The sequence below is a fragment of the Hemicordylus capensis genome, chromosome 10, assembly GCF_027244095.1.
Source record: "Hemicordylus capensis ecotype Gifberg chromosome 10, rHemCap1.1.pri, whole genome shotgun sequence".
In the NCBI taxonomy this organism is placed as follows: domain Eukaryota; kingdom Metazoa; phylum Chordata; class Lepidosauria; order Squamata; family Cordylidae; genus Hemicordylus; species Hemicordylus capensis.
The window spans coordinates 6,984,070-7,010,228 of record NC_069666.1 but is presented as its reverse complement, the minus strand read 5'-3'; the positions used below and the strand labels follow the sequence as shown (position 1 = coordinate 7,010,228).

Here is a 26,159-nt window from a genome sequence, read left to right as displayed (position 1 = left end):
TCAACCCACTGTTTCTAGTCCTGCCCTCCGGAGGCACAGAGGGCGTCTACTCCTTCTCCTCTGTGACAGCCCTTCAGATATTTAAGGAAAGCTATCATCATCATCTTGCCTTCGTCTTCTCTTCTCCAAGCTAAACTGCCCCAGCTCCTTCAACCCTTTCTCATAGGACTTGGTTCCTGTCTGGGTTGCCCTCCCCTGAAGCTGTTCCAATTGTGCAGGCCAGATGCAACCATGACTTTGATCTCTACTGCCCCCTCTGTTGATGCCTGGGAAGGGGATGCACAATTAAGTCAGGTGCATGTCTGGTGTGTAATCATGAGTTAGATCTGTTCAGCGGGGGACAATAACATGGGCATCCACTGGGGTGGCGGGGAGGGCAAGGAGGCAGTTGCCTCAGCCTGGATTCAGTACGTAGGAATCCACCTTCTACTGAGTCAGTAGTCTACTGAATCTGCCTTCTACTTGGTTCATCTAGCTCAGTATTGTCTGCACAGACTGGCAGTGCCTTCTGCAAAGTTGCAGGTGGGATTCTTTCCCTTGGAGATGTCAGGGAGAGAACCTGGGACTTTCTGCATGCAAGCATGTAGGTGCTCTTCCCAGAGCGGCCCCAACCCCTAAGGGGAATCTTTTATGGTGCTCACATGTAGTCTCCCATTGAAATGCAAACCAGAGTGGACCCTACTTAGCCGAGGGCCACTGTGCGAAACAGGATGCTGGACTAGATGGGCCTTGGGCCTGATCCAGCAGGGCTGTTCTTATGTTCTTATGCTGAGGGGACAATTCATGCTTGCGACCACAAGACCAGCTCTCCTCCTCCTGCATCTTCCTTATCCACCCTGTTTCTTTTGGGCATTGCAAAGGATTCTGGAGCATATTCAGGGCACTGGCCAAGTTTGTAGGGCACCCCTGTGCCAAGTCAGACCCTTGGTTCCTCTAGCTCAGTGCTGTCTACACAGACTGGCAGCAGCTTCTCCCAGGTTGCAGGCAGGAGTCTCTCTCAGCCCTATCTTGGAGATGCCGCCAGGGAGGGAACTGGGACCCTTCTGCAGGCAAGCAAGCAGGTGCTCTTCCCAGATATTCCCTAAGGTGGAAATCTCACAGTGCTCACACATGTAGTCTCCCATTCAAATGCAAACCAGGGCAGACCCTGCTGAGCAAAGGGGTCAGTATTGTGAGGAGCGGCAGCTCCGACCCCTCCTGATCCTCACCAGTCAGCACTTTATTCAAGCACTGGCTGGGAGCTTCTTTCTCTCTGTTGGAGAGGCAGAGACTGCAGCCCCCATCCAGTGCCTGAATGGAGTGCTGACTGGTGGGGATCAAGAGAAGGGCAGAGCTGTCACACCTCCCCTGTGTCTGATCCTGATGGCGGGGGCATGATTAGGGTTCACATGCACCAGCATGCAACGCGCCCATTTACCATGGGGTAGAAGCCACTAGCAGGAGCTTGAGCTCCCCCCACCACACACACACACCAAAAAAGGCCTGCAGACGCCCATGGACCGCAAGGCACAATTAAATCAATTGCACATCCCACACACACCACTTAGATCTCTCCCGCAGCCTGTATTTCTGCACGGAGATCACAACCCACCCTTTGTGGCAATAACCCGTGCGAGACGCACGACTCTTTGGACGCAGTTCACGCGCTTGCGGAGAAGTGTCCCGAGTGTGCAGTGCCAGGCTGCAGGGGAAACAGGAATCTCTGCCGCAATGAAGGAAGGGCACGATTTCCCCACCTCCCTTTTGTCAAGGCTGCCCTGACTCTGCATCTTTCGCCGGATGGCTGCTCATTCACTGCCTCCCCCATCTCCCCCCCTCCCGCTTCTGTTCCCTCCCCCAGACAGACAGCTTTCAGCCAGGCCTCCTAAAAATACTGCACTTTGCCCATCCTGCAAGAATCTGACTGGGAGAAATTAACACAGCTGTCAATTGTCTCTCGGGGGTCAGTCTCGGCGGCTTTGTCTCACCCTGGCAGGGCCTGATGTGTTCTAATAAAAGCATTTTGTGTAATAATCAAGGGAGAGGCGAGGAACAATGTTCTGAGACAAGCAAGGGAAAGGCAGGGGGAGAGAGCCCTTTGAAAAGATCTCTCATACATCCCGCAAGCACAGCATGCTGCAGTGACTAATCCACTAACGAAAAAATGATTGGGGAGCTAATTAAAGGCAGCTTAAAGACGCTGCTTTGCCTTTCCCCCACCTCGCTCTCTCGCGCTCACTTTTTGTTTTGTTCTGTTTCAACTCATAATGGTATCTGTCAGCAAAGCTGGTTGAAACGATCAATTTCGGAGCCGTCACTCCTCGACATGTGGCGGAGAGAGGGGAAGAGAGCTGGTCTTGTGGCAGCAAGCATGAATTCTCCCCTCTGCTAAGCAGGAGCTGCCCTGGTTTGCATTTGAGTGGGAAGATTGCCCCCTCTTCCCAATACTGTAAAATATTCCCCACAGGGGATGGGGCCGCTCTGGGAAGAGCACCCGCTTGCTTGCATGCAGACGGTTCCAAGTTCCCTCCCTGGTACTATCTCCAAGGAAGGGCTGAGAGAGACTCCCGCCTGCAACCTTGGAGTAGCCACTGCCAGTCAGGGGCCCACCTAGGTAATTTTGGCGCCAGACCTGAAGGGTGTCGGAGCGCCCCACCCCCCACTGCGAGACCCGCCTTAGTTTCTTTTAAAAGATACCTCCTCCCTCCACTGCTCCTTCCTCCTGGGGGGGCATCCAAATGATCTGCGGGCCTCCCCATAGCCCCGCCACTCCTGCCCCACCACCACCCCACCCCACCACTATTTTCCCCTCTTCATCACCGGGGGTAGGGGATGAGCCCAGCAGAGCAGGCTAAGGCCACCATCACTCCATGGTGGCGGCGGCCACAGGTGGGCCTCCTCACCCAGCACACCTGTGCAGGTGGGCCTCTTCAGTTTGAGTATGAAGCATTGCATGCCTGTGATGCTGGCATGGGAGCCAGCATGGAGTAGTGGTTGGAGTGCTGGACTAGGGCCGGGGAGACCCGAGTTCAAATCCCCATTCAGCCACGAGACTTGCTGGGTGACTCTGGGCCAGTCACTTCTCTCTCAGCCTAACCTACTTCACAGGGTTGTTGTGAAAGAGAAACTTAACTACACCGCTCTGGGCTCCTTGGAGGAAGAGCAGGATCTAAATGTAAACAAACAAACAGCTTTTGGAACTTTTGTTCAAAAGCGGTATATAAATATTTGGCATCCTCTCTAATAAAAGCCTTGGTGTCCGTCCATGGATGGACACCAAGGCGTGTGTTTGTGCCTCCCTGGCCTGTTCTGCGCCTGCGCGAAGCGCAGGCGCAGAACAGGGCAAGGGCGACACGCTCGCCGGCATCCGGCAGCCATCTTGGGCGGCCAGAAGCGGCCGCCCCGAAGAAGCTGGAGAGGAGGCGGCGGGAAAGTGACCAAGGCGGCGGCAGAGCCGCCGCCTCGGCCAAAATAGATGGAGGCCGGGGGCAGAGCGGAGGCCATGTAACCTTAACAAAAAATTTACTCCCGCGGCCGCCGACCGCCCACCCTCCCTCCCAGCTGCCGAGTCCCCCTTACCCTGGCCGACTGCTGTCGGCCGAAGACAGCCCTTAATTTAAGAGGCCGAGAGGAGCTCGCAAGCAGAGCTCCTCTCTGTGCAAAGCCTCTTGCCGAACTGCCGCTTTGGGCGCTTGCGTCCCTTGCGCCCAAAGCGGCAGTTCGGCAAGAGGCTTTGCACAGAGAGGAGCTCTGCTTGCGAGCTCCTCTCGGCCTCTTAAATTAAGGGCTGTCTTCGGCCGACAGCAGTCGGCCAGGGTAAGGGGGACTCGGCACCTGGGAGGGAGGGTGGGTGGTTGGCGGCGGCGGCCGCGGGAGTAAATTTTTTGTTAAGGTTACATGGCCTCCGCTCCGCCCCCGGTCTCCGTCTCCCCGGCCTGGCGGGGGCAAATGCCTGGGCCGATTTGGCCCTTAAAGGTAGGGGGGGAACGGCGGAGGGAGGGGGAATGGCGGCGGGGGTCCAGGAGCGCCGTTACTAGCGCCCGTTATTCAACGGGCCAAAATTCACTTGTATTTGTATAAAATATTAAAATTGTTGTGAGCCGTCTTGAGCAGTATTGTACTGGAGGGATGGGATATAAATATATCATCATCATCATCATCATCATCATCCAATTATGACATAAAATTGATTAAAAATTAATTAAAAGTCTGAGGAAACAGGCACGGCTTAAGGGTCTTTTTAAAAACAGCCAGAGATGGAGAAACTCCAATTTTAACAGGGAGGACATTTCAGTGCTCTGGGGCAACCACAGAGAAGGCCCAGGCCCTGCGTAGCTACCAGACGAGCTGGTGGCAGCCATAACCGGCCCTCCCCAGATGATCTCAATAGATAGCTGGGTTCATAACAAAGGAGGCGCTTCTTAAGTACCTTGGACCCAAGCCATTCAAGGCTCTTTAGAGAATAACCAGCACTTTGTATTTCACTTGGAAATATATCAATCAGCAGCCAGTGCAGTTCTTTAAAGATCAGTCCATATTCCTTGAAGGTCTCACAAGCGAAGTAGAACTGCTTAAGCAAGAGTGGGATTTCTCCTTCTTGACCATTCTAGCAGATCACAGACAGAGAATTCTCAGCACTGATTTCAGCCAAATGCTATTTTCCCCTTTTATCCTTGACTGTCCACTTGCTTCCTTTCAATGCTCAGGATTTTTAATAGTTAAACAGATTGGATGAGATTATTATTTTATCCTTTGCATTTGATCACTGCGATGGAGGAGACATTAAGAGACTTTGGCTTGTATGAGTGCAAACAAGCAGCCAAATGCATTGAGAAGTTCAATGCATTTCTTGTGGCAAGTGAATATTACGACTATGAATATTTATATACCACATTCCAACAAAGAGTGCTCAAAGCAGGTTATACGGAAATAGATAATGAATAAATAAAACGTCTCCTTGTCCCAAAAGAGCTCACAGTCTAAAAAGTATAGCATCTTGCTAACAGCATCCTAGATAACACAGAAAAGGCATATTGCACTAATTTATTTAATTAAATACAAAACCATAAACGAATACATGCATTCATTCATAATCTGGATACATTTGCATCGCTGACAGCTTGAGCATATCACGTGGGCCACAAAATCACTTTGATTGGTTCTCTCTTCGTTACAGTTGCCCAGAATAAAATTGTGTTCCAATGATGATGTTTTTAAAGATGCAATGTTTTAGATAGTCTGAGAACCTGCAGGATGTAGAGAGAACCAGGCTTGGGGTGACCAGTGCTGTACACACACTCTCTGGCTCACTCCAGACAGCAATCAGGCTCTCGAAGCATTTTATTGATTGATTGATTGATTGATTGATTGTTAGATTTATATACCGCCTTTCATTAAAAACAATCGCAAGGCAGTTTACAAAAGTTAAAACACATAATAAAAATAAATTAAAAGTATTTAGCTAAAAATATAAAACAACCTGATATTAAAATATATAATATACAAATACAAAACACTATACATGGATAAAAACACACAGAAACAGCAATAAAACAATCATGTAAAGGCCTGGATAAAAAGCCACGGTTTAACCAGCTTTCTAAAAACTGTGACAGCGTCTGAGGAGCGAATGGCCACTAGGAGAGCATTCCAAAGCCAGGGGGCAGCCACAGAGAAGGCCCTGTCCCGAGTGCATGACAACCTAGCCTCCCTCATTGTCGGCACCCAGAGCAGAGCCCCCTCAGATGATCTTGTCAAGCGGGCAGAAACCCCACTTGAATACTTGAAAAACCCTGGAGGAAGTTTTCAGGCATCCACTGGAAACGCTCGAAAATTCAAGTTTGCTGAACAGTGATTCCCCTCTCCCTGCTTTCCTGCCAATCCTTCTGCTGTCCCAAAGCGGGGGGGAGTTTACTTTAGGGAATTGATTTGGCTGCCTTATACTGAGTCAGACCATTGATCCATCTAGCTCAGCATTGTGTACACTGACTGGCAGCAACTTCTCCAAGGTTTCAGGCAAGAGTCTTTCCCAGCGCTACCTGCAGATACCAGAGACTGAACTTGGGGCCTTCTGCATGCAAACGGCACTACAACCCAATCCCATCCCTGTCCTTGATAACAGAGGGATGCATAAATGACTGATGATGCACCCGCACAGACCTCCTCCTCACACACCAGAGGTATAAGACTTCTTTGGTGCGGAAGAACTACAGAAGAGGGCAACCAAGACAATCAGGGGCCTAGAGCACCTTTCTTGTGAGGCAAGGCTACAACACCTGGGGCTATTTAGTTTAGAAAAAAGACGACTGTGGGGAGACATGATAGAGGTCTGTAAAATCATGGATGATATGGAGAAAGTGGATAGAGAGAAATTCTTCTCCCTCTCACATAACCCTAGAACCAGGGGTCATCCCATGAAATTGATGGCCAGGAAATCTAGGACCAGCAAATGGAAGTACTTTTTCATACAACACATAATCAACTTGTGGAATTCTCTGCCACAAGATGTGGTGACAGCCAACAATCTTCTGGCGGCATCTGGTGGGCCACTGTGTTAAACTTGATGCTGGACTAGATGGGCCTTGGGCCTGATCCAGCAGGGCTGTTCTTATGTTTTTATGTTCTTTGCATTTTTTAAAGACTTATCTGTATGCATGATTCTTTACATTTTGGGTTCTTTAACATCGACAGCTCTATTAAATGCTTCTTAAAAACAAATTGCCATTTGACTAAGGTCCGGGTAAATAGAGAACAAGAAAGCCAAGGAAAACTTGTATAGGTGTAAGTGGCTCTCCAGGTACACCATAAACCCTTGTGCAAATCAGGGAGCAGAACAAAAGGGGGGAAAGAATGAAGCCCATAATCATTTTACGATGACATCCACTTTTATGAACACATTTTGTCTGAGATCTCCTAGTCAGATGCGGGTATTGATCTTCCCAGTATTGTTAACTCATAACCAGACCATATTTGAAGGCATAAAATTTTAAGAGAGGCCGTAAAGAAAAGACAGATGGCTTCGGCAGGTCTCCTTTCGCAAGGGGGAGTGGGGAGCATAAATCTCTCCAGGTTGTGGGGGGGAAATTATGCACGTCGAGATTAATTCCTGGCTGTGTCAATTTCTTAGGATGTCTATAACCTGTAAGTCATCCGTCGTAGATGGCGCGGCAGATGACATAAAGCTAAGAGGAGGTGAGCCATGGGACTTGTAAGTAACTGATAAAGAGAAGTCCCATCCTCCTCCATCCTCTGCCCTTGCATTTTTACCTTGGCTTTGCTGCACTCTCACCTCTATGGCCTTCTCTGACAGAACATGGATTGCAAACTCCTCGGGACAAAGACCTGCCTATTTTCTTTGGTCACCTTCTAAAGTACCCCATGCATGAATTATGCAATATTGTTGTTAGGTGAGTTTTAAATGTAAAGGTTGGCAGACATGCCATGGACAGATTATCTCCCAGCTGGGTTTGTTTACATGCTCCGGAATCCCTGGGGTTGTTTCCGAGGTCATTGATTGTTCTCACGAATCTACTGCCTTTGTCAACATGCCCAAGGAATCCCGGACTGTATAAGCCTGCTATGAATTGAGGCAGCCAAGCTTGTGATGGAAACCTCAGCTAAGCCACTGTACCATGGAAAAATTCAGCCAGGGCTGAAAACACACACACACCACGCACGGTCCACACAGCCACTTTGCAGTGGCAAAGCATCTGCAATCATTGGTTGTGCAGATGTTTAAAAGGAAGAGAGAATCCCCACCACTTTCCCCCACACCCCAAATACTGAAAAGCATCATGGACAATGGAAAACTGTGACTGTTTACTACTGCCCTCTGCTGGATAAAATAAGAAGTGCTTTTTATTTAAGTTAGGGACCCCTTTATATCAAACTGCCACTTGTCATGCTAATAAAGCTTCAAGGCCTGTTCTATGACCTTGAAAACCTTGGAGAGAGAAAGGATCCAAACTTCATGCATTGGTGACTTGCAAGCTTCAAATAATCTGCTGCTGTGCCTTCAGCACCAGCCTGGCACGCAGGAACATAGCCTTACACCAAGTCAGACCAGAGGTCCATCTAGCTCAGTATTGTCTACCCAGACTGGCAGTGGCTTCTCCAAGGTTGCAGGCAGGAATCCCTATCTGGAGATGCCAGGGAGGGAACTTGTAGGAACCTTCTGCATGCAAGCATGCAGGTGCTCTTCCCAGAGCGGCCCCATCCCCTAAGAGGAATATCTTACAGTGCTCACACATGTAGCCTCCCATTCAAATGCAAACCAGGGTGGAACCTACTTAGCAAAGAGGACAGTTCATGCTTGCAACCACAAGACCAGCTCTCCTCCCCTAGACCAGCTGTCCTCCCGAAATTAAGCTAGGGAAATTGCAGATGCACCTTCTCTCCTTGTTTTCTGGTGCCTGTGCCTGTTTTCTTCCTACCTGTCCTTGTAGAATGCCTTGTTAAAATGTTATTAGCATCAGTACCTAGAGCTGCCATCCTGCAGGGATGAGCTCCCTCCTCAAGGTCTCGTGAAATTAAGTATCTGTTAAGTATCTAATGCATCTGTCCTCTGATATTGATGTATATTAGTGTGTGCATATGACTATCAAACCACCATGCTGTACACAGCTATTTTGTCCACTACCACTGCTGAGCTTTATTTAAAATTGTTGGCCGCACATTAGATCAGAGGTTCTCAAATCTGGGTTTCCAGATGTTGGACTACAACTCCCATCATCTCCAGCCACAATGGCCAGAGGCTGGGGATAGTGGGAGCTATAGTCCAAAAATCTCTCACGGCTCAAGTTTGAGAAGCCCTGCATTAGACAATCAAGTTTTTCTAATATTTCTCTTGTGGTAGCAAGCATGAATTGTCCCCTTTGCTAAGCAGGGTCTGCCCTGGTTTGCATTTGAATGGGAGAGTTCATGTATGAGCCCTGTAAAATATTCCCCTTAGGGGATGGGTCCATAGCTCAGTGGAATCTTCCCTTCATAGCAACAGCCCTACTGGATCAGGCCCAAGGCCCCTCCAGTCCAGCATCCTGTTTCACACAGTAGCCCATCAGATGCCTCCGGAAAGCCCACAGGCAAGAGCTGAGGGCATGCCCTCTCTCCAGCTGTTGCTCCCTTGCAACTGGTATTCAGAGGCATCCTGCCTCTGAGGCTGGAGGTGGCCTAGAGCCACCAAACTAGTAGCCATTGATAGACCTATCCTCCATGGATTTGTCTAAGCCCATAAGAACAAGGAAGGAAGGAAGGAAGGAAGGAAGGAAGGAAGGAAGGAAGGAAGGAAGGAAGGAAGGAAGGAATAGATAGATAGATATGCAAAGAAGGAAGGAAATGGCTGGCATGGTCAGAGCCATTGCATACAGAAGAATTGGGGGTTGACCTCAGAAGAAGCGACTATCCTTCACCCTGCTAAGAAACGCATTCGAAATTTAATGAGAGCTTCTGAGTCCCAACTGATCCCTTCCTGCTCACCCGAAGGGATGCCGTGCAGGGAAGCAGGACTCTGCTTGGGATTCTGCTGCCTTGCGTCGTCAGCATTGCAATGTTGCCTGCTTTATTCCCTTAGACAGCTGCTTGCGACCATTTCACTCTCAGCTGGAAGCAGGATCGCGCCTGAAAGGCAGGCAGGAAAGAGCAGGCCGCAAGCTGCACCGTAAACTCTGATTTAATGTGTGGCATGTTTTATTAATGTTGCGGCATTTATTGTGTATTTTAAGTCGTCATTGATTTTTATTAAAATAGATGCTTTTATTGCAGGCGCTAAATAAAATACAGTGTTGCCTTTCCTCTTCCACCGCCTTCCCCTTGCTGTGAATTCTAGTTACTTTTCTGGAAGGGCTTGTGAACAAAGGAGCCAGATTGTTCCTGCTTCAGCCATGCTCAGAACTTGCCGTTGTAGTCCCCAAAGCAAAGGTGGGTAGCAGGTAGGAACATAGGAACATAGGAAGCTGCCATGTACTGAGTCAGACCATTGGTCTATCTAGCTCAGTATTGTCTTCACAGACTGGCAGTGGCTTCTCCAAGGCTGCAGGCAAGAATCTCTCTCAGCCCTATCTTGGAGATGCTGCCAGGGAGGGAACTTGAAACCTTCTGCTCTTCCCAGAGCGGCTCCATCCCCTGAGGAGCATCTCTTCCAGGGCTCACACATCAAGTCTCCCATTCAAATGCAACCAGGGCAGATCCTGCTTAGCTAAGGGGACAAGTCAGGCTTGCTATCACAAGACCAGCTCTCCTCTCTGGAGAGGACAGCTGTATGTTCTCTCAGGCAGAAGAACATTTGTAGCTTACGTAGGAAGCTGCCTTCCACTGAGTCAGACCATTGGTCCATCTGATTCAGTACCATCTACTTGGATTGGCAGCAGCTCTCCAGGGTTTCAGACATGGGTCTTTCCCAGCACTGACTGAAGATGTAAGTAATTAGGAACATAGGAAGTTGCCTTATACCATGTCAGACTTGGTCCATCTTGCTCAGTATTGTCTGCAGTGACTGGCAGAGGCTCTCCAAGGTTTCAGGCAGGAGTCTTTCCAAGCCCTACTTGGAGATGCTGCCAGGGATTGAACCTGGGACCTTCTGCATGCAGAGCAGACGCTCTCCTCACAAAAAGGTCCATGGAAAGAGAGCTGTGTGTTGATTGCTTGCTCCTTGTGAGTCATTTAAGGCTGATCGGAAGTTTTGGGCATCTGGGGACCCAATGTTGAGAATCCCTGGTGTAGACCATACTGAGCTAGATGGATCAGTAGTTTGACTTTATATAAGGCAGCTTCCTATGTAAAACACTGCATAATGTGGTCATTTTTACACACACACACACACACACACACACACGAAAGCATTTGGGAGATAGGTTGTATTAAATGCAACACCTGCTATGTTTGACCCATTAATTCTGCTTTGGGTTTTTTTAACAGGGCAATGTTGAGCCTTCTCTCTTCCCAGTGTGACTTTCTCATGAGATCCAAATAACTCGGCTGTCCAGCCTCAGAACGAGAATGGCAGAGTAACAAGGTTATAATGTAAAGCTATAAGCAATTAGCTGGCAGATTTACCTCTCTGTTTTAAAAGCATTTTTATTGCTTAATCAATCTTAAGCAATTTATAAACAAGGCTGAGGTTTTACGGAGAGCCATAAATCCATGGTCTGTGCTTCCCAGATACAGGCGGAGGGGGTGTGGGGGAAGATCCAAACGCCCAGGAGACATTTTATCAATTAAAAATCAAAACAGTATCTCCAAAGGCGAAAAGAAAAGAAAAGATCTATCTCCGATGAAAAGGGAGTCCCAAGAGGAAGCACATTGGTGTAATCAGCCACATGTCCAGGTGTCTGAACTAGTCGAGATATTTTAAACTTAAGCCACATCTTCTGGGTACTGTTTCTGGATGCTCGTATGACTACTGCTAAGAACCATCCGGCTTTTTCATGCAACAATTTGCATACAGTTATTCACACATGAGAACAGCCCTGTTGGATCAGGCCCAAGGCTCATCTAGTCCAGCATCCTGTTCCCCACTGTGGCCCACCAGATAGCTTTGGGGAGCCCACAGATAAGAGGTATGTGCAGGCCCTCTCTCTTGCTCCCCTGCAACTAGTATTGAGAGGCATCTTGCCAGTGGAGGCTGGAGGTGGCCTATAACCATGAGACTAGTAGCCATTGACAGACCCGTCCTCCATGAATGTTTCCAAAGCCATCCTTTTTATAGCCATCCAAGCTGGTGGCCATCACCACATCGCATGGAAGAGAATTCCGTAGATCCATTGTGTGTGGTGTGAAAAAGTGCTTCCTTCTGTCAGTCCTAAATTTCCTAGCAATCAGTTTCATGGGATGATCCCAGGCCCTAGTGCTGTGAGGAAAAACTTCTCTGTCCACTCTCTCTAGGAACAAAGGAACATAGGAAGCTGCCATATACTGAGTCAGACCCTCGGTCCATCTAGCTCGGCATTGTCTACACAGACTGGCAGCAGCTTCTCCAAGGTTGCAGGCAGGAATCTCTCTCTCAGTCCTGTCTCGGAGATGCTACCAAGGAGGGGACTGGGAACCTCCTGCTCTTCCCAGAGTGGCTCCATCCCCTCCGGGGAAGCTCTTCCAGTACTTGCACTTCTAGTCTCCCATGCACACTTCTAGAACCATGCATAATTGTATGCACCTCTACCCTGTCTCCCCACAGCCGCCTCTTCTCCAAACTAAAAAGCCCCAGCTGCTGTAGCCTTGCCTCATAAGCTGGTTGGCAGGGCGGCGAGGAAGAGCTCCTTCCAGCTCCCCTCCTCCATCCCTCATGGCTGCATGCATGCCCCCCTCTGCAGCCCATTTTGGACCTATCGCCACACGTGCAGAGAAGGGCCCATAACGGACTGAAGATGGGGGCCTGCTGCAGTCATTTGGGAGGGAGGAGGGGATCTGTGGCATTGCTTTAAAGCTGAAGGGGGGACTTTCCCCTCATCCCACCATCACCCTCCCCACTGCAGCCGCTGCCGCCCCATCCCACCGCCAAGCAGCATTTTAAAGTAAAAGAGGGAGCTTTCCCCTCACCCACCTCTCCCCACAGCATCAGTTTCGAGAAGTAAAAAGGGCGGACTTTCCCTTGCTACCCCTACCCCCACTGCGGCAGTGGGGGCGGCAAATCCTTGGCCGCCTACAGGCAGCAAAAGGCTTAATCCGCCCCTGCTCCCACCCATGTCAACATTTAGATTGTATGCTCTTCGGGGCAGGGATCTGTCATTTCTGTAAATCACTCCGTAAAGTGCCACATGTGTCCATGGCAAAGATTCCCAATCTTGGATCCACAGATGCTGTCAGATCACAACGTCGATCACCCCCAGCCACAATGGAAGTTGTAGTCTAGCGACGTCTGGAGATCCAAGACTGGGAACTCCTGTTCTATGATAGTGCGGAAACTGTCACATCAATAATAATAATAATAATAATAATATGCCCAACAACCACAGGTTTTTTTTAAGTCCCAAGTAATTAAGCGGTCAGAAAAACATCTGTTCCAGCTGTCAGAAGAGAATCCGACAACTTAATTCTGATGCCTCTCATAAGCTATTTATCTTCCTCCAAGGTTTCCCAGCGTGCTCGCATTAAGTTCGGCCCTTGGGGCTGTCAATCAATATCCAAGCAAATGGAGCATGCGTTCATCAAGGCCGGATGAAATCCCAGGTGCCTGCTTACCTGGATGTCTCGGAAGAGGCCCGCCATTTCCGGACACCTGTGTGTGCTCCTTCGGCATATCTGTATCTCAGGACAGCTGGCTGTTTCAGTACGGCAGAGTCAGCATGGCTCAACACAATGAAATAGGCATTGCTGTGATCATTTCTGTGGCTCCAGGTTTAGACCTCCTAATCATCAAAGGGATGTTATCAAAAGCACCCATGAAATACTCTCTCTCTTTCTCTCTCTCTCTCTCTCTCTCTCTCTCACACACACACACACACACTCATTTTTCTTTTAAACACAGTAATATGTGCATCCATTGGACACGAGCCCATTTCATTACCAACAGCCACTGCTGATGTTTAGGCATGGTCAGTTGTACAGAGATAAGGAAGCTCTTCTCACAATCAGTGAGAAGAGCTTCCTCGAGGTCTGTGGGGAGAGCAGGTTTGCCTGACCCTCCCCGCAAATGACCCCTTACCCTGCAGTGGGCAGGCAAATCTCCCGCCCACATGAGCGGCGGCTCTCCTGCGGGCCACCCACGCCTCACCCGGCAGCTTCAGGGGTCGGGCACAGGGGAACGCGACCATCCCCCTGCCCCGAGCCCCAGTAATGCACGTGGTGGACACACGTTCTGAAACACAAGTTTGATGGAGTGCTACCTCCAGGCTCAGAGTCAGCCTTCATCTCCTGCTTGTGGGCTTCCAGAGGCATCTGGTGGGCCACTATGGGAAACGGGATACTGGAGTAGATACCTTGGGCCTGATCCAGCAAGACTCTTCTTATGTTCCTATGCAATCTGTAAAGTACAAAAATTGCACTGCATACACACACACACACACACACACACACACACCCTTGAAATTTATCAATCATTCCTCTCCTTGCAGTACCTGTTATTCATTTATGACTTTGAAAAGTCATACATTCTTTTCATCTTTTCACCCAAGCTTTCTCAGCTTTTTAAAATTGTCTGTTTTAATTTTATGGTTCATTTTAAACTGTTGATATGTTTTAACTTTTATATGTGTTTTAATTGTTTTATGTTAACCGCCCAGAGATGAAAGTTTCATAACATTGATGAATGAATGAATGAATGAATGAAATGAAATGAAATGAAATGAAATGAAATAGATCTAGCAAGAACAACATTTCTGGTACTCTTCTTATGAAAGAAAATGGGCCTAGTTATGGCATTCTCCGGAACTGCCCGCCACTTGTAAAGTGGTGACCCTGAAACAATCGTCTCTTCCACCTCTGTTGCCGAGATCAAGCCTTGATGTTGAGAATCCCAGTTTCTTGCTTTTCAGCAGATTACCTACTTCAGTCCTTAAGTAAAAACCTTTGAAAGAGCCTGAGGGGGTTTGGAGAGATATAGAAGGGCAAATTAAGATGAAGCGGTATGTATAGATTAAGATGTAGATAAGCAGATACGGATGCTGAGAGAGAGAGAGCGCGCGACGCAGCGGTGCAGCCGCGGCTGTGGGCCATTATGTGTGGAATGAGCTCTGCTCCAAGCAGCAAGGCTCCCACTTTTCAAGACCTAATGGGAACAAATGTATATTCATCCAGTTCACCGATTTAACAGCTCTTAGCGTTTTTGATGAATAGCCCATTATATTTTTCAATTCCTAGACTTTTTATGTCAGGGGAAAGGAAGGAAGGAAATCGGTGGCTTGGGCCATACAAAAATGCCAGATAAATCTTTCGCAGCTTCCTTTGCCCCGGGTCAAGAGCAGAATGTCACGTGGACATATCCCGCTGCCATTGGGCCATCCAGGCCAATATTTAGGTCATCCACAACAGGGATTCTCAATGTTGGGTCCCCATATGTTATTGAACGTCAGCTCCCAGAATCCTCGACCAAAGGCCACTGGGGCTGGGGATTATGGGAATTGAAGTCCAATAACATCTGTGGACCCAACGTTGAGAATCTCTGATCCACACGACCTAAGTGGGGAAGGCAAGAGCCTACCTCCTTCCCCACACAACCAGAGCTCCATCACCTGGGTGCCTAGATGAGTGGCGTGGCAATCAGGAGGTGGAGGAAGGAAACAGAACCACCAGATATCCCACACTGGGAAACCTCCCTGCTGCTGGGCCATCTTGCCCCCAGCCTCTATGGCCAAGATGGCCGCCAGCAGCCCAGGAGCAGCTGCCTGGAGCAAAGCAGCCCACACAACCAGGCAGTGAGATTGGAGATGCATGCTCATCCGCCTACGTCACTTTTAGCCTGGGTTAAAAAGCAGAGCTGCCTGGGGAGGAAAGACAGGCTCAGAAGCGATCCCAGCCCTGCATATGACTGCTCCTACCTGGGTAGAGCCCTGTCCGACTGCCATGCCTTGAAGGGCCAGGCAGTGCGAGGACTCACCAGGGGAGCTAGGCAGAAGTCGGAGTCAGGTTACAAGCTAGGGTCGGAAGCCAGGAAGTTGGGTCCACACAGGAGGGATGGGAAATCAGATTCAGGTCTAGTCAAGCCATGCTCAGAAGCCAGGAGATCAGGTCTACACAAGAGCAAGGTGAGGAACAGGCTACGAGCTTAGGCAATGATGTTGCTGCAACAAGGACCAGCAGCAGACAGAGCCCTTTTCAAGGGAAGTGTATCCTGGCCACGCCCCCTGGCCTGGAGCATGGGAGTCATTAGCTAGTCTAATGTGTAGCTACATTAGACTTGGACAGCACTTTATATGGTATGACTGAAGACCCAAGAACATGCCACAGGATCTTCGTTGGTGTCCAGGACTTCTACAGTAAAGATGTACATGAAACAATTTTTTAAATTTGTCTTGAATTTAAATTGAATTCCAAAAATTCATTTCTAATTCAAATCAGTTTTTAATTCAGCCCAAAAGTCTGATTCAAATTCAAATGAAATTTGAATTTATTCAACCCTGTTTTGTGCCTTTTAAAACCAATTAGGGGGGCTGAATTGTTTTTATAAGGTGCCGAATGGCTCTAAAATAGAATTCGAATCGAATTTCAAAAATTCATTTTAAATTAGAATTGAATGAGTGATTTGATTTGAATTTGAATCACTCAAATCACCCAGATTTGAGTTGAATCAATTCAAATTTGGATCGATTTGCACATCCCTATTCTGCAGTGATCAAGTCAATGTTGAAGTATTCCCTGCCTGGAGAAAACCAAGGAATGATAACAGCCAGATTTTCTAGCACACTCTTGTTTCCCCTCACTGCTATATTCATCCCATCCTAAGTACACAGGACAGGTGCAAAAGATTGGTTAAGCTGTCTTCCGCCTTCTTGTGTTCTTGCTGAAGGATGAGAATTTCGTGTGCAGGAAAATATGTGCCTGTCGGTGTAGATGAGAAGCTGACCCCTCAGCCAAGTTCACTCAGGCACTTCCATCTAAAGACCGCTAGCTGCCAAGCACCAGTCTATACCACCAACAAGAAAATAGCCCAAAGCCCTGGTCATCACAACGTATCCTCTCATTTGCCCTCTCTTGAAAAACTGCTATACTTTGCAAGGAGTGGTTTTCTTCTCCCTCCTTCTGCCTGATTGTTATTGGCCTTATCTTGACTGCACTGCAGCACCACCCAGGTGATAGCCAGAGAGGGTATTGCAGCCCATCAGCCCAGCTGATCAGAGAAGCCTCAGATTAAATCTGGTACCTCAATCTGATCATCTTGTCATCACAAGTCGACACATAGACCTCAAGCCTGTTCTCATGACCATATGGGGGTGGGCTAGAGGCAGGGAGGCACATTCCTACCTTGTGTCTCCCAGATGACCCAAGCCCCTGGTGGGTTTACTTACTCACCTCCCACATGACTGGACTGCCACATGTTCCAGAAGGGAAGAAAAACCCAAGCTAGGTCCACCAGTATTCCTCATGCATTGCATGAGCAGTGGAGAGGCAGCCTTTTGTACAGGAATAACTCTCCCTGGCCCTGCTTTCCACCTGACTCTATGGTTAACATGGCTGCTGGCAGCCCAGGCCTCCAAAATGGCCACCACCGGCACAGGCAGTAATGGACCGAAAACAGCCCAAAATGGGCCAAAAACAGCCCCAAAGGGGATGGAAATGATCAGGGCAGTGAGGGAGGGCAACATCAGGAGACACACACACACACCCCAGTGCAACAGCACCCCCCAAAGCCCAGCGATAGCAATAAGTCCACCTTTTAAAAACTTTATTTTTAAAACACCAAAACTGGACCCGCACCGGCCCAACAGGTTCAGCTCGACTTTGAGCCGAACCGGGCCTGGTCCTGCTCGAGGGTGGGCCAATTTCCTCCTGTTGGCTGTCCTATGCTGTCAAAAGGGTATTTTTCTGTACAAAGTTAAAGGGTATATCATCATTACACTTGTTGTGGTTCTTCAGCATCCCTCAGTCCAATCTAAAGACATCTCACGTTTTCCTTGACATTTCAGATATGGAAGTCGGCAACTGTGGCCCACACTCTAAACATAGAGCAAAACTAATTGCCACATGATGACTGGTGACTCAGCCTGCCAGGAAGAGATGGTAAATTTCACTACTGGTTAAGGAGAAGCAGGTACAAATGATCTTTGTAATCACTGGGATATGGCTTTTTTTGGTATGGGGCAACCTGTCCTTATGACTCTTAGCTTTTTCCCATTCGGGCTTCACCAGATTCTCAAGATCATAATGAATAATAGGAGGAAAGCTGGTCTTGTGGGATATTTCTCCCCAGGGTCCCTGTCTGTTCTAGAAGTTGCCATAGGATCCTGTCCCTCCTTTTTACAGGAGACCAAGTGGGGTGTGATTTCTGAGCAGTTGTGAAATCCTAGCCTCGGGGTGTTGCCAACTCTGTTAGGAAGTTGAGAGTTCTAGAGCAGGGGTTGCCAACTGAATGATGCTGTTGCTGAACTATAACTCCCGTTACTCCCCCCCCCACCCCCCGCATTCATTGGCCATTGTGGCTGGGGTTGAGGAGAATCAAACCGTATCAGTGTGGGTGCCTAATGTATTCTATCTAGTAATCTTGTATGTTTTGTTGTTGAGACGTTTGTTCCAGTGTGGATCCTGTAGAGCAAGGATTCTCAACGTTGGGTCCCCAGATGTTATTGGACTTCAGTTCCCATAATCCCCAGCCCCAGTGGCCTTCAGTTGGGGATTATAGGAGTTGAAGTACAATAACATCTGAGGACCCAACGTTGAGAATCCCTGCTGTAGAGAGCGGGGGGTGGAGGGAGTCAGAAAGGAAAAGGGAGGATGGGGAGAAGGAGAAAATGGAGTTGTCTCTGAATAAACTCTGAGTTATATCTATGGCTGAGTTCAGACATACATGATAACCACAGTTTAGCTGGCCAAGGTTGTAACTGCAGTACACCCGAATGCACAAAACCATGGTTATGGGCCAGAAGCTAACTCTGGTTTGCCTCGCCAAATTCCAATTGGAACTTTCAGTTATCTCTAAGTTTCACCGCCGACAACTGAGGTTTTGCTGCCGAAACATTACACCCAAATGCGGAGTCAGCTATAACGGCGTTTCGGTGCTATTCCAAATGACAAACATAGAGGCAGCAGGCATATGCCTTGGCAGCCGGGCAGCAGGGAGGGGCTCCCCTCTCCTTCAACTGGAGTTCATCTGGCCACACTTTGGTGAATATCTGCGGCATGGTTTGGAGTTAAGAATTGAAACCTCTGGCGTTCTTAACTCCAGTTAACTTGTACATCTGAACTGGGCCTTAGATACTTTGTGGGTATGAGGGAAACAGCTATAAAACAGCACCCAAGTTTGGAAACCCAACTCCAGAGAGCAGGGTGGCCCATTGATTACAGACCCCAGCCATTTTTGCCTTATGTAATGAGGAAAACAGGCTTTCCATATCTACCTTGACTCTCACTCCCTTGTTTGTGACTGCACAAGGAACTGCAAAGACAGATATTTGCTTTAACGCTCCAACTTCACAGCAGGCTGCTTACGATTCAGAATTCATATCTGTAAATGTCTTTCTCCTTCAATCTCCCACTCATTAAGTGACAGGATCTAATCTTAGCTCCAGTCCCCGCATCCAACAGGCAAACACAAATCTTCCCTGAGATGATCAAAATTGCTATTTTATTTATCTTTATTCTTTTGCAACCCTCGGGCTAATTTGCATATTAAAGTGGTTATTAGGGGGGAGAAAAGTCACACATGCAAATTTGACATTCAGATGTCAGCTCCCGCCATAAATAAGGTCAACTATGATGAGGACACATGTTACATCTCCAATTATAGGTCTCTTAATGTCTAAATAATGCTAATGCAAAGCATCTGCCATCAGCCTATCGCTCACGGGAAAGGAGGGGAGAGCTAAGATGTGCACCCGCTCATCAGCTTGGTTCAGTCTTTACCATTCTTAGCTGTGAACTAGCAAGACAACCTGTATCTACAGTGGGCTAAAAACCAGCTTACAGTCATTTGGAAATGCTACTTTGTTCACTGGACAAATATCAGTGATGTCACAAAAGTTCATGACCTGCTCACGGTGACTGTGTCGGCAATATAATGTTGACGGAGTTTCTCTGCAAGGTTTGAAAAATACACAGTGGCCTGGTTCACTCATTCATCTGAATCTAGGTTGAATGTGGGTTACCAACATTAGCATGAATGTGTGAACCCACGCCAAGTGGCTGATGGTCCAAGATGAATCTCAGATTCCCACCTTGGTGTGGGTTCACACAATCACACTATTAAGTAACCCACAGTCAGCTTAGATTTGAATGATTGTGTGAATCAAGACCCTGAATTGCTGGAGGCCTCCTCTGTTTTCAAGTCCCTCTTTCATCTCCAACCCTCCAGGACTGAGAGCCCTACTCTTGAAAGCAGTCCTGAAGGTTTGAACGGCTTGATAGTGTGATAACTATTGGAACAAAATGTTAGGGAAAATAATATTCAGGAATAGCTTCCATTAGAGCTGGCAAAGCTACACAATCTTGGAGACGTTGATAGCTTGATGTTAAAAAATACAGGGGAAAGTATTGGGGTGAGAGATCTCACAGTTGGCTTCAGTCCGAGTTGGCAACCCTACCAAAGTCAGGTTTTATCTCCTTCAGGAACACAGGAAGCTGCTTTCTATCAAGTCAGGCCATTGGTCCATGTACTGTAGCTCGGTATTCTCTACACTGACTGGCAGCAGCTCTCCAAGGTCTCTGGCAAGAGTCTTTCCCAGGCCTACCTGGAGATGCTGCTGGGGATAGAACTGAGGACTTTCTGCATGCAAAGCAGATGCTCTTCCACTTAGCTATAGCCCCATCCCCAAAAGAAATCCATAGGGATCTAGTAAGCTGTCTTATGCAGATTTGGACCATTGGACCATCTTGCTCAGAACTGGCAGCAGTTCTCCAGGGTTTCAGGATGTAATTGTTGGTTTCAGGAAGTAATTGTTCCCAGCCCTACCTGGAAATGCTGCCAGGGACTGAACCCAGGACCTTCTGCATGCACAGCAGATGTTCCACCACGGAGCTACAACCCCAACCCTGATGGGGCCATACCTCTGCACCTTCAGGAGAGCTGGCATCAGATGGGCCCCTTGAGAGCAGAGGCGTATCTAGGGAAAATAGCACCTAGGGCAAGCACTGAAATTGTGCCCCTGTCCAAACATCTGACACTCATCTTTCAGATAACTTTACCATAATATCAGCTCCAAAATACAACTCCAGACACTTTCAGGAGAAACAGGTTGTAAGCAACACACACATGAATACACGAATACAACCACACATGTGGCACAGCTCTCTAAAGCTCTCTTTAGCAAATGCAATGCCACCTCAGCACACCTCACTACAGGTTGCTGCCTCCAAGAAATGCAGGGATGGGCTTTTTCTGTCCAAACAGCTTTTGGCTTAAAGGGAGATGGTTGCAATAGGAAATCCTAGGGGCCCCAAACAATCTGAAATTATCCAGCATCTTACAATAGGCTTGGATTCAGCAGCCTGATCAGGAAGAAGGTGGAAGTTGCAACTACCCACAGAACAGCAAAAGTGTGATATTCAGTTTTGTTTTGTTTTTAAGCACTACACAAGTCAAAGGCAAGCACTTTCCAAGTTTGAAATCCCACAAACCTTATAATCAGATAGCTTGACAAATATGCAGATAAAGATAGAGCTCAGTATAGAGAATTAAACAGCATGCGAGTGAATATTTCCATTTTATTCCTTGCCTCCCCGCACCCTTCAGTTTTGCCAGCTTACAAGATATTAAACCAACATTGTCTTTTAAGGGGATGTTTTGTCCACCTACTTTTGTGCCATTTATATCTGTTTTTAAATGCTCGGGTCCCTTGCCAACAACTTTGCATTCTTCTGACTCCCTAGATCAGGGAAAAATCTAGACTTGGGTCTTGCAGAGGCCATTTGAGCATGTGGGGCAGCCATTTTTGTTTCCAGCAGCCTTTTTTAATTTGAAAAAATGGCTGCCACATATGCTCAAATGATCCCTGTGAGGTCCTATGCCTTGCCAGGCCTCGCAGAGGCCTTTTGAGCATGTGCGGTGACCTCCAAAATGGCCACCACACTGATCTTTGTAGGCCCAAACAGGCCTGAAAATCAGCCCAGATGGGCTGTGGCAGTTATCTAAAAGGCCAGCGGGGGAAGGGGGAACCTTTGCACGCACACACACACACACACACACACGGCCCTTAGGAAGCCCCCCAAAGGGGCTACAGGTAAAAATTTAAAAGATAAATAAATCCATGAATTGGGGAGGGGTTGGGGGGCAGCATGGCACTGGCACCACCCCCCCAGAGGCACCTAGGGGACGTGCCCTGGCAGCCCCACCCTAGTTTCGCCTATGCTTGAGAGAGTTCCTATCGGACAGATATTCAAAAGATCACTTAGGGCTTTCTGAGCATCCCTCAGGAGAACTCAAGAGACATTATTAATCTTCAGGGCCAGCAGTAGACTGCCTGCCTCTCCTGACGTTCAACACTAAGAATGTACAGTTGGATCTGATGAGCTAAGAAAGACCAAGTTTAGCCACACACACACACACACACACACACACCACTTGCAAGTAGCGTCTAGTGTCATGGAAAACAAGACAGCTTCTCTGTTTCCAAACAAGATGCCATCCACCAGCGCTAGGGAGTCATTCTTTCTGGCCGCTGCCAAGAATGCAAATGACATATTGTATCTCATGGGCTTTAGTGCACCACAGATGTCTGAGGTGGTCATCTGCCAGGGATCCAGTGACAGTTTCAACGTCTGAGCTCTGGCTATATTTACAAAGCCCAAGAGCTCTTTGCTGTATGTTTCCTATTACATAACCATTGGCGGGGGTGGGGGGTGAGGAAGCTGATTGATCTCTCTCGGGTGTTTGCTTCTCGGGTGTTGGATGGATCAACCACTTTGGATCGTTGTCCAGTGCAAGAAGTGTTGTTTGTTTGTTTTTTAAATGAAAACACATGTTTTTTAAGAGGCTTTTTAACATTTCATCTCTGTTTATATCTGGTAGGTTTTTTTGTTTTTATAGTTCTCAGTTTTTAGCTTTTTAAATAACTTTTAATTTGAAACTTTAAAAAAAAATGTAATTTTCCATTTGGGCCCCCAGACAACTGTCTCCCCTTGCCCTATTATACTTATGCCCCTGGGCAGGAATCTCTCTCAGCCCTATCTTGGAGATGCTGCCAGGGAGGGAACTTGGAACCTAGATGCTCTTCCCAGAGCGACTCTGTCTCCAAAGGGGAATATCTTACAGTGTTCACACACCAAGTCTCCCTTTCTTATGCAACCAGGGTGGACCCTGCTTAGCTAAGGGGACAAGTCATGCTTGCTACCACAAAACCAGCTTCCCTCTCCCTTAAAGATGGCATGCTTTAAGAACTGCAAAAAAGGGTGCATTTAAGAGTGCTAACTTTAGTAACTTCAGAAACTATAGGTCCCAGGTTCAATCCCCAGCATCTCCAGGTAGGGCTGGGAGAGACTCCCACCTGTAACCTTGGAGAGCTGCTGCCAGTCAGTGCAGACTATATGGGTTTGACTCGGCATAAGCCAGCTTGCTATTCACACACAATTGCTCAAATCTAGGCTGAATGTGAGTTACTGACATGTGATTATCTGAACCCACACCAGTGCATGAATCTCAGATTCATCTCAGGCCATAAACCAGCTTGGCACAATCACACAATCAAGCTAATGTCAGTAACCCACATTCAAGTTAGTTTCAGAGATTGTGTGAACAGGCCCATTGACTACCCAAAAGTTGGGTCTGCAAAAAGGATTGTATTAAGTACTCTGTGATCTCTATCCTCCTGAGAAGCAACCATATCATCCCTTGACTTCCTTTAAACAAGCTTCAACCCCAAGATCCCAATGACTCCACCTCAAGCAACTGACGCTTGCCCAAGAAGTTGTTGTATGTGAACAGAAATCTCTCCCCCGCTTCTCACTTTTCTTCCAGTGACTTTTCCTCTTACGAAGACTCTGCCAGCACAAAAGGAGCCATTAACAATATTTCCTTCTCTGCATCTCTCTCTCTTTTTATTACATTTATCAGCCGTAATGGAGGAAGCCAGCCACTCAAATAGTACAAAATGTGCTCATTCAACCCAGTTCCTCCGTACAAATAACCACAGCCTTGTGCTTCGGCGGCCGCCTTATTTCCGCACGCCAGGTGCCACACGCCGCCTGCCTACTTGACAATCGCTTCAGCACAATTACCGTACTGATTTGAGGCGGTATTAGCCTGGCTCTTAAGATGGTTTATGTCTTTTAATTTGCAATTAAATAAAACGATGCTTCTCTTTCAGACAGCTGACAGTTGTTTGGGCTCAGGCCGCACTTTGATGGAGCGGACTTTTTATTTGACTTCATAAAACCCGCTTCTTCGCTAACTCTGAAGAATGCCTCTGCTTATGCATCTGCGAGAGGTTTCTAACCTCTCAGAAAAATAAAGCCTCAACTCCCATCTATTTGAAAACAGGCCAGGTAAAGAGGAGCAAGGTAACGCGAGGACTACAAAGGAAGAATCAGAGACCTATATAGTACTATTGAAAAGAGTGATGGGGCTAATATCACACATTTCTATAGCCCCTTTCATACTGCAGGATTCAAAAGTGCTCCACTGCCTTGAGGTATCTGCTCATCTGCCTGATTTCCACTTCCTTCCAGCCACCGCTGAGATGGGGCGTCACGGAATACACAGCACACCTTTCTTGGATATGTCTCAAAGCCCTGGCAGTCAATTCACTTAAATAATCTTTTGGCACCAGCTTATTGTTGAGCGAGGCATCAGTGTAAGTTAGGCACAAAGAAACGACCAGAGTAATTTAAGTGTGTGCAAAGAGACTAATGGGAAAATAAGAACTCTTGTTGTCCTTGGAGATCTACATTATTCCCCTGACATCTTGAAGGAAGCTGAAGTTGGTATTTCAGAAGGCTGGCCCAGATATTCTCTCATTTCAGTTCGGGGTCTTTAAAAATGCACATTTGGGGGGAAATGTGTCCTGAAAAATCTGTTTTACACACATCCACCCTTCTGAGGTCCTATTCAGGATCCTTGTTGCAACATCAGCACTCCACTCACCAACGGCTGCTTCTTTCTTATTCCCGGGTCAGTCCCTCTCAATTGCCCACAGTGATGATCATCAGTTATACATCTCACAACCATAGAATTTCAGAGTTGGAGGGGACCTCAGAGGTCTTTTAGTCCACCCTCTGTTCAGTGTGGGTAACTGCTACAGCATCACTCACAGATGGTTGTCCTGCCTCTGAAAACCTCCAGTGGCAGAGAGCCTGCAACATCATGAGGCAGCCTGTTCCGCCATCAAACACCTCTTCCAGTCAGGAAATTACTGCTAGTATCTAGCCTGAATCTGTTTCCTTGTAATTTCAATCCCACGAGTTCTCGTCCTGTCTTGAGGAGCATCAACAACATGAATTCACACCTGAGCTACAGCTGTACAACTGGAACCCAAGTTCAGGTGTGCTTGGCCCAGATTTTTTAATCCATTTTGTCACATCTGAGCTTTCAAAAACAGGCCACTGTCACCAATTCTAGAGCCTCAGACCCACAAGTACAATTTCACCTCAAATTCTGTTCCTTCCCTGGTCAAATTCCTCCACTTTTTATAATCCTTAGAGATTAGTGTCCTCCACTTTCCTGGAGGACCACTTGCTTCCACTCCTAAATTGCTCTTCCTTGTACACAATTTAAAGACTTCAGACAATATGAAGAGGTGATCTCATGGGAGACGTATAACATGAGGCTTAACCAAGATTGAGAAAAGAAAACCTTGTTTCACACCAGGGCAGCCCAAGAAACTTTGCGCTTGCTTTTTTAATCACTGAGCCTAAGTGGGATTGCACAGAAGGTTAAAAACCTGCATTGAAGTGTTTGCTTCCATACAGAGTTGCCGGTTGTAAGCTGGAGATTCGGTCACCATCTTTAAATCCCTGCTGCAGTGAGGCATGAGTAAAGGCATCCCAAGACATTTTGCTAGATGGAGCAAGAAACAATTTGCTCCATCTGTGGGCAGGTGTGTCCATCAGAGGACAACACCTGCGCACCCCCTGCATTCCTCCTCATATTGACTCCTGAGGCAAATGCCTCTCCATGCCTCATGAAAGGGCCGCCCATAGGAATAAGGAGGCTGCAGCTTCCTTGCCACACTTTCGCTCCTCCTGCACCGACGCCTGTCACTGTCACCCATCCATCTCCCTGCTTCGCAACACGCCTGGAATCCTACACATCCCTGCCTTGAGAATCAAGAAAATTGACAGGCAGTAGAAGAGGAAAGGGAGGGAAATGGAGGCAGCTTCTCCATAAATTAACCTGTATTTAAGCTGTATTTTTGTCTCAAATTCAGTGTTGTCTGGATTTTCGGGAAACTACGGTATTTTTCTTCCTTGAGTTTTCTTTTAAATAACAGCCTTGAATTTCAAGCCGAGTCTTGATTGGACTACAAGCATTTTATTGCAAGGCTTGGCCATTGCATCTCCCTTTTATCTGCTCCAGAGGTGGGCTTCCTGCATGGGGATATCAGAGCCCTCCTCATCCCAGGTGATACAATTACCCACTCGGGCTGTAACGAGGCCTTGTGGGCTGCAGTGCA

At 47.7% G+C, this 26,159-nt stretch overlaps 1 long non-coding RNA gene across 6 annotated transcripts in view; it reads left to right on the top strand.

Annotated features, from left to right (window-relative positions):
- The window catches only part of LOC128334859 (uncharacterized), an 83,360-nt gene that overhangs the window by 31,929 nt on the left and 25,272 nt on the right, over positions 1 to 26,159 (top strand). For 2 of the 6 annotated variants that reach the window (XR_008311427.1, XR_008311426.1), the window contains exon 5: positions 17,529 to 17,653. This is a non-coding gene — a long non-coding RNA (uncharacterized LOC128334859). Of the gene's footprint in view, positions 1 to 9,547; positions 9,643 to 9,738; positions 9,867 to 10,890; positions 10,988 to 13,039; positions 13,101 to 17,528; positions 17,654 to 26,159 lie in introns of those variants that run through there. The other 4 variants (XR_008311428.1, XR_008311432.1, XR_008311429.1 and 1 more) reach the window with 4 other exon arrangements.